The sequence below is a fragment of the Hordeum vulgare genome, chromosome 3H (assembly GCF_904849725.1).
Source record: "Hordeum vulgare subsp. vulgare chromosome 3H, MorexV3_pseudomolecules_assembly, whole genome shotgun sequence".
Classification (NCBI taxonomy): Eukaryota; Viridiplantae; Streptophyta; class Magnoliopsida; order Poales; family Poaceae; genus Hordeum; species Hordeum vulgare.
Window position 1 is genome coordinate 464,060,843 of NC_058520.1, and position 7,392 is coordinate 464,068,234.

The following is a 7,392-nucleotide window of genomic DNA, read 5'->3' on the forward strand; positions in this document are numbered from 1 at the left end:
AGAATTAAAAAGTGGCCAAAACAAACAAATGGGGAAATAGGGGGCAACAAAATAGCCCCATCCAATTTAGTGCAAAACCCTAAACCCTAAAAAGTGCTCAAAAAAGGCAGCAAAGCAATAGACCCTGTTCGTAATAAGAACCGCAACTAATACCCCTTCCCCCCTCCAGCCCAGCCCCGCCACGTGGAGGACCATTAGCCCCGGTTCGGTGCCGAACCGGGGCTAGCATTGGTCCCACTTTGTTAGTCCCGGTTCGTGAATCGGGGTAATGGCCTGATGACAAGATGATGTATATACTTCTCGCACCTCGTTGGTTACCCCAAGTGGAAGGTTGAGATGTAGTCAGCAGCAAGTTTTCCCTCACACGAAGACTGTAAGGTTTATCGAACCAGGAGGACTCCTAGGATCAACAAGTAGGTGTCTGTTGTCCTGGCTAGCAGAAGACGTGAACCTGCACACACAACAAATAACTTTGCTCCCAATGAGTACAGAGAGGTTGTCAATCTCTCCGGCCTTGTAGTTTGCAAAGGATCAAAACACAAGTGGGGAAAAGTAATAGTGAATGCAATGGAAAATAAATGAAAACGGTAAATAGTGGAGGTTTAATCGATGGTGGTGATATGGACCGGAGTCACATGATGTTCACTAGTGATGTCTCTTTCCCAAAAGACGATAAACAATTGTCCTTGCGTAAACAAATTACAGTTGGGCAATTGACAGAATTATGAACGCACCGCAATGCTAATTATGCTACTTGATAGTTAGAGGTTCAATAGTAATGGGTAGTACGCCAAGACAAGTAGACCGTTTATTCATCAACATCTACTTACTAATCATCCACCTTGAGATATCTATCCAGAACATCTCGCCGGTATTAAGTTGCGAGCCCCACCCAAAGTGTAAACTCAAAGCAACGGACAACTGCATTAACGGACTATGCGTAAGGTAAACAATCCTTGCAACCATGGTCACAAGCACTGTTGTTTTCTCCCTGGTGGCAACAACACATCCCCTAGTCTCATGTTTCTGTCACTCAAGATAGACATCGAGGGGCATGAACCCACAATCATGCATAACGCTCCCTCTTGGAGTTACAATCTACTACTCGGCCAAAGCAATAAATAGCAACGAAGAACATGAATGAATCACTAAGGAACATAATATAAAAGGATAATCAAATATATCACTCATAACAATCTGAACATAATCTCATAATCCATCGGATCCCAACAAACCGAGCATAGCAATAGCAAGAGAATTACATAGATGCCTTGATCATGTAGGGGAGCTCACAAGGACTAACCATTAAAGCACAAGATTGGAGAGAATACATCACATAACTACTGGTCATGGACCCTTGGTCCAAGGAGGACTACTCACGACAGATCCAGGAGGCATCCATGGAGGTGGAGAAGCTCCCAGAGGTCAATCCTCTCTCCGGCAGTGTGCCGGGAAGAGGTCTCCTCACGCTCCCGATCTCGGAAGCACTACGGCGGCGAAACGATGGAGATATTCGTGATTGTGGATCCCGTATAGGGTTTTCCTCGTCAAGGGGTAAATATAGGCGAAAGGAGGGCACCAAAGGAGGAGGGACCCACCCAGGCGGTCTCTTGGCGCGGCCTAGTCGCGTGGGCGGCCCCTGGCCCCCCTTTCGCGCATCTTCGGTGATCTGGAAGCTTCCGGTACGTTTATTTTTTATATGTTTTTCTCATAATTTTTCGGGCTTCGAAATATTGGGTAAAAGCCCCTGCAAAATAGACATCAGCAGAAAGAAACTGGCAATGGGTGCACTGAGTTAGTAGGTTAGTCCAAATATGTGTAAAATGATATAAAAGTGTAGCAAAACATATAACAATGTCACCCAAAGGATCATGGAACAAGTAGAAATTATAGATACGTCTGGGACGTATCGACATCCCCAAGCTTAATTTCTGCTCGTCCTCTAGTAGAGAAATGATAACACAATAATTTCTGTGGTGACATGCTAACACACATATAAGAACTTCAAAGTAAGGCAAGTAAGATATGCAATTAAGGTCAAGACAATAACAAGCAAGAGTCTATATTTAGTATTGAAATTAGCAAAGTAAGAACATAAAGGTGCAAGAGCTCTCGCTGTCCGTGACTCGAATGTCTCCAAATGGTGTTTGCGTGCAAGAAGTGGGAGATGGGTTAAGATCATAAAATATTTTATTAATTGAGAACTCAATCTACTAAAATCTCACACTTGGTATCCTTTCGAATCTTATTTTGACTCATCCTGAGACCACTAGTCAGGCAGAAGTCAAAATGATCCCCTCCCTTTCGACTTTGAGCACTCATGCAATGGATGAGCATAAGCAAGATATGTTGGCACTTCGGATGGAAAATAGAATAATGATGGGGAGGGAAGACAAAAAGGTGTGAAAGGCTCACATCAATGAGGACAACCATAGGCGAGAGAAAGCCAAATGATAGATATGATGTGAGGAGTAGGGATTGCCATGTAACAGATGCACATATGAGCTAAGGTAAGCACTCCAATGGAACTAGTGGGGGTGCATCCAACTTGTTTGCTCATGAAGACCTAGAGCTCATTTGAGGAGGCTCATCATTCGAATATGCAAACCAAGTTCTATAGTGTAATGGTCCCCACATAGTTATGCATGAATGATAATCTCTATGTAGTACAAATATAGCAACGGAGTACGAGTGTGGAGCTTTCAAAAGGAATAGTAGTGTTGCCCCCTTCTCTCTTTTTTTCTTTTTTTTCTTTTTCTCTTCTTTTTTTTGTGGCCTCTTTGGCTCTTTCTTTTTATCTCTCATTTGTCCTCTTTGGGATCTTTTCATTTGTCCTCTTTGGGATCTTTTCCTCACTTAAGGGCAACACTCTATGTTTTACATGAATAAAAAGAAGACCACCACACTTTATAAGTACTCAACAGAAAGACAAGTGAAAACTATCATGATGTATGCAAATATATGCCTCTGCCAGTGTAGCAGGATATGCAATGATACTAGCGTGTCATGTAGCAATAATATGGGCAAGGCCCAACTATCATGCGGCTCTACGATCAAGGAAAAGCATGTATGACATGAAGATCAAGTCATGAGATGGTGGATGTTGCATGGCAATGTATCTCGGAAAGGCTATGGAAATGCCTTAATAGGTGGTATGGTGGCTCTTTTGAGGAAAGATATAATGAGGCTTATGTATGATAGAGCGTATCATGTCACGGGTTTGGATGCACCAGCGGAGCGACACCTTCGAAGCTTATGATCATTGAGACAATTATGTCCTAAGGGAGGACATGGAAACATGCCGGGCTACTCAAAGGAGACAATACTTTTTTTTGCGCTGCTAGTTAGGTGGGTTAGTCGAGAGTACTCAACCCAACCTGTTCATTGTGGTCGGTAGATGGTGGGCTACCTTGTAGCCTGTCCCACCCACGTGGATGAGTATCTTACACCCACTCCTTCAATAATATATGATACTACCTCCGTCACGGTTTAGAAGGCGTGTTTGGAATTTCTCTTGAACCTAGGTGGTTATTGATTGGCTGTGAGATGAGTTGAAAAATAGCATTCACACTACGCATGCATATAAAAGTACTACAACGAAGTACTACTTAGCTGCAAGGAGTGAATGCAACGCACCTTAAACCTTGTCTATTGTGGAAATGCACGTAAATCTAACCGTGCCTTCTAAACCGTGAAGGAGGGAGTACACACACTCATGCATATTTGAGAGAAAAACATCAATTTAGTGTTGTAGTTCTTAATATATTTTTTAGAAAAGGAAGATATACCCCTGGCCTCTGCATCTGAACGATGCATTCAGCCATTTTTATTAATTATTCTCAAAAACCTTACAAAGCAATACAATAGTAAGCCTGAAGCCATCATCTTGGCAACACATGCCTCTACTCCTATCCTGTGATGAAGGTGTGCCAAATGTCCGAACATCTAAATCTGGATGCCCCAGCCTAGCCACATACCGGGATTGGGTCCAAACCGGTCCGGCACACAAGCCGTCGCAGCCGTCTTCCACCAACCCATCTCCAGAGATGGTACTGATGCAGCGACCTTGCCAGGCCTGCCGTTGACGCCACCACGGTGCCAGACAGCTCCACCATCCTACACGTATTCATCCACACGCGACCGTCGGCGAAACTTCGTAGCACCATGCTGCCGGGATCCGCCATCGGCCTTGCGGTGAATGTAACATTGCTCTCCCTCTTGTTCCCTCCAGCTAGCACTTGCTCCGAAATGATGCCCCCACGAGGGAGAACGACACCGAGAGCGTCGTCATTGTTTGATCCAGTAGACCCAGATCTAGGGTTTCCCCTGGAACATCCTGATCAAGTTGACGTGACCTGCAACGATGATGCCTCGAGAAGGGAACGACGTCTGAGACGCCGCCATCGTCTGCCAAAACCGCATTTAGGCATGATTTTCAGAGGAAGCCACGTCGTCTCGATCTCGCGGCTGGCTGGAACTGCACGGAGCCTCGCCATGAATTCGTACGCCGATGTCGGTACTCCGGCAGAGATCTTTCATCCCCTCACCGGTCCCTCCACGTGCCGCCGGTCGGCACAAGGCCACCCCGCGGCGGATCCGATTGGGGCGTTGGATCCGCAGCCACCACCGCCACCATCTCCACACAGATCAGCCAACCCAGCCGGAAGGGGCACTGCCACCATCGCCATCCTTCAGGGCCTCCACTCCGCCGGACATAGACCTTCGGCCACCGCCACGTAGCATAGGGTCGCCGCGCTAGCCGCCGCCCTCGGACTCCCACGTGAGGTGCCCCTCCTGCCTCAGATGGGATCCCGCAGCAACAACTCGCCCTGGTGCCTTCGGCACCGGGGCCGCTGCTACCGTGGCCCACGCCGGCGGCAGCGGCGACAGGAGGAGGCGCGAGGGGCGGCCTGCAGCGCTAGGGTTCAGGGGCCCCTAACACGAGGGGATACACCAACCCTTAGAGAAGATATGGAAGGTTGTTAGTAGTTCTTTGGTCAAACTTTGGATCATCTAACTTCAAAACAAAATACATCCTCTTTTCAAGAACATGAAGAGTTAGATGCATTTATGACATGCATGTCAATATAATGACAGTATGGTTTTGGTACACAATTTCAAAAAGGATATAAAATTCTCTATGTTAAGCTTTGTGGTTGAAACTAAAGGATGCTCAAACCACACCACTCATAAGTCATCACCTTCGATGATTAAAGATCACTAAAAGTATAAATTACCACTCATGTGTCTCCCTTGCCCATTAGTGGTAAGAATACAATGGCATAAAAAAAGTCCAGCGGGTTGGGCCCTATGTCGAGCCTCGCGACTGTCATGCATAACATGTGAAGGGCATTCATGCCCCTAATTATTTCTTGTGTTAATGATTTTGATGTTCTAAGAGCAACTCTAGCAGACCACGCATTCGTCTGGCCCGCAAAACGTGCTTGCAGTTCGCGTAAAAATGTCTATGCGGGTGGGCGGGCACGGACGCGGATGCAGACCCCGCATAACAAACCCGTAAAAGAGCATATTCCCGGAATATGCTTTGGTGGGGGAAAGCGCGGGCTGAAATGTCCTCCCACCAACTGCTTTTGCTCCTATGCGGGGCACCGCAGCAGCGAGGTGGAAACCCGCGAATACGCGGGTAGGGGACGAGAATTTGTCGTGCCCCGCAAAAATATTTGCGGGCCGTGGCACGATGCGGAGTCTGATCGGGCAGGTTTTCCCGCCCCGACCCGCATTTTAGCGGTTATTTTCTGGGTCGGGGCGGGATGCGGGGTCTGCTAGAGTTGCTCTAACCATGTGCTTGAGTCTATAAACACCATATTCCAAAGAAAAGTAAGGATGGTTGGATGCCCCCAACACACGCACAGATACACATTTCTATAAGGGAAAATAACAGTTTCATGAGTTTAATACTTGGCAACAACACTAAGAGTGCATACACCTTTTGGGAGGTACGGTGGCAATCAGCTTCACGTACGCTGAAAAATATTAAGCCACAAAACAACCCTAGCTTGAGAGAGTGCCCCCAGATTGCAATTGTTATTACTCCTATAAAGGATAATGGAGTACTAATGACCCACAAGTATAGGGGATCAATCGTAGTCCTTTCGATAAGTAAGAGTGTCGAACCCAACGAGGAGGAGAAGGATCTGACAATTGGTTTTCAGCAAGGAAATATCTGCAAGCACTGAAATTGTCGGTAACAAGTGATTGTGTGGTGACATGATTTGTAGCAAGCAACAAGTAACAAAAGTAGCAACGGTGCAGCAAAGTGAACCAATCCCTTTTGTAGCAAGGGACAAGCCTGGACAAAGTCTTATAGGAGGAAAAACGCTCCCGAGGACACACAGGAATTTCTGTCATGCTACTTTCATCATGTTCATATGATTCGCGTTCGTTACTTTGATAGTTTGATACGTGGGTGGACCAGCGGTTGGGTACAACCCTTACTTGGACAAGCATCCCACTTATGATTACCCCCTCTTGCAAGCATCCACAACTATGAAAGAAGAATTAAGACAAAGTCTAACCATAGCATTAAACTAGTGGATCCAAATCAGCCCCTTACGAAGCAACACATAAACTAGGGTTTAAGCTTCTGTCACTCTAGCAACCCATCATCTACTTAGTACTTCCCAATGCCTTCCTCTAGGCCCAAAGAATGGTGAAGTTTTATGTAGTCCACGTTCACATAACACCACTAGAGGAAAAACAACATACAACATATCAAAATACCGAACGAATACCAAATTCACATCACTATTATTAGCATGACTTATCCCATGTCCTCAGGAACAAAAGTGACTACTCACAAAGCATAATCATGTTCATGATCAGAGAGGTAATGAGTAGCATCAAGGATCTGAACATAAACTCTTCCACCAAGTAATCCAACTTGCATCAACTACAAAGAGTAATCAACACTACTAGCAACCTTACAAGTACCAATCGGAGTCGCGAGACGGAGATTGGTTACAAGTGATGAACTAGGGTTTGGAGATGAGATGGTGCTGATGAAGATGTTGATGGTGACGAGTCCCCTCCGATGAGAGGAGTGTTGGTGATGCTGATGGCGACGATTTCCCCCTCCGAGAGGGAAGTTTCCCCGGTAGGATCGTCCTGCCGGAGCTCTAGATTGGTTCTGCTCAAGTTCCGCCTCGTGGCGGCTGTGAAACCACGAAAAAGCTCCTCCTTGATTTTTTCCTGGACGAAACTATCCATATAGAAAAAGAGGGGGCCAGGGGGCGAGTGGGCTTCCCACAAACCCCATGGCGCGTCCTGGGGGGGGGGGGGTGGTCGCGCCGTGCAGGCTTTTGGGCACCCCCTCGTGCCCCTCTGGCATTTCTTCGGCCTAGTATTTTTGATAAATTAGGAAAAAATCCTCGT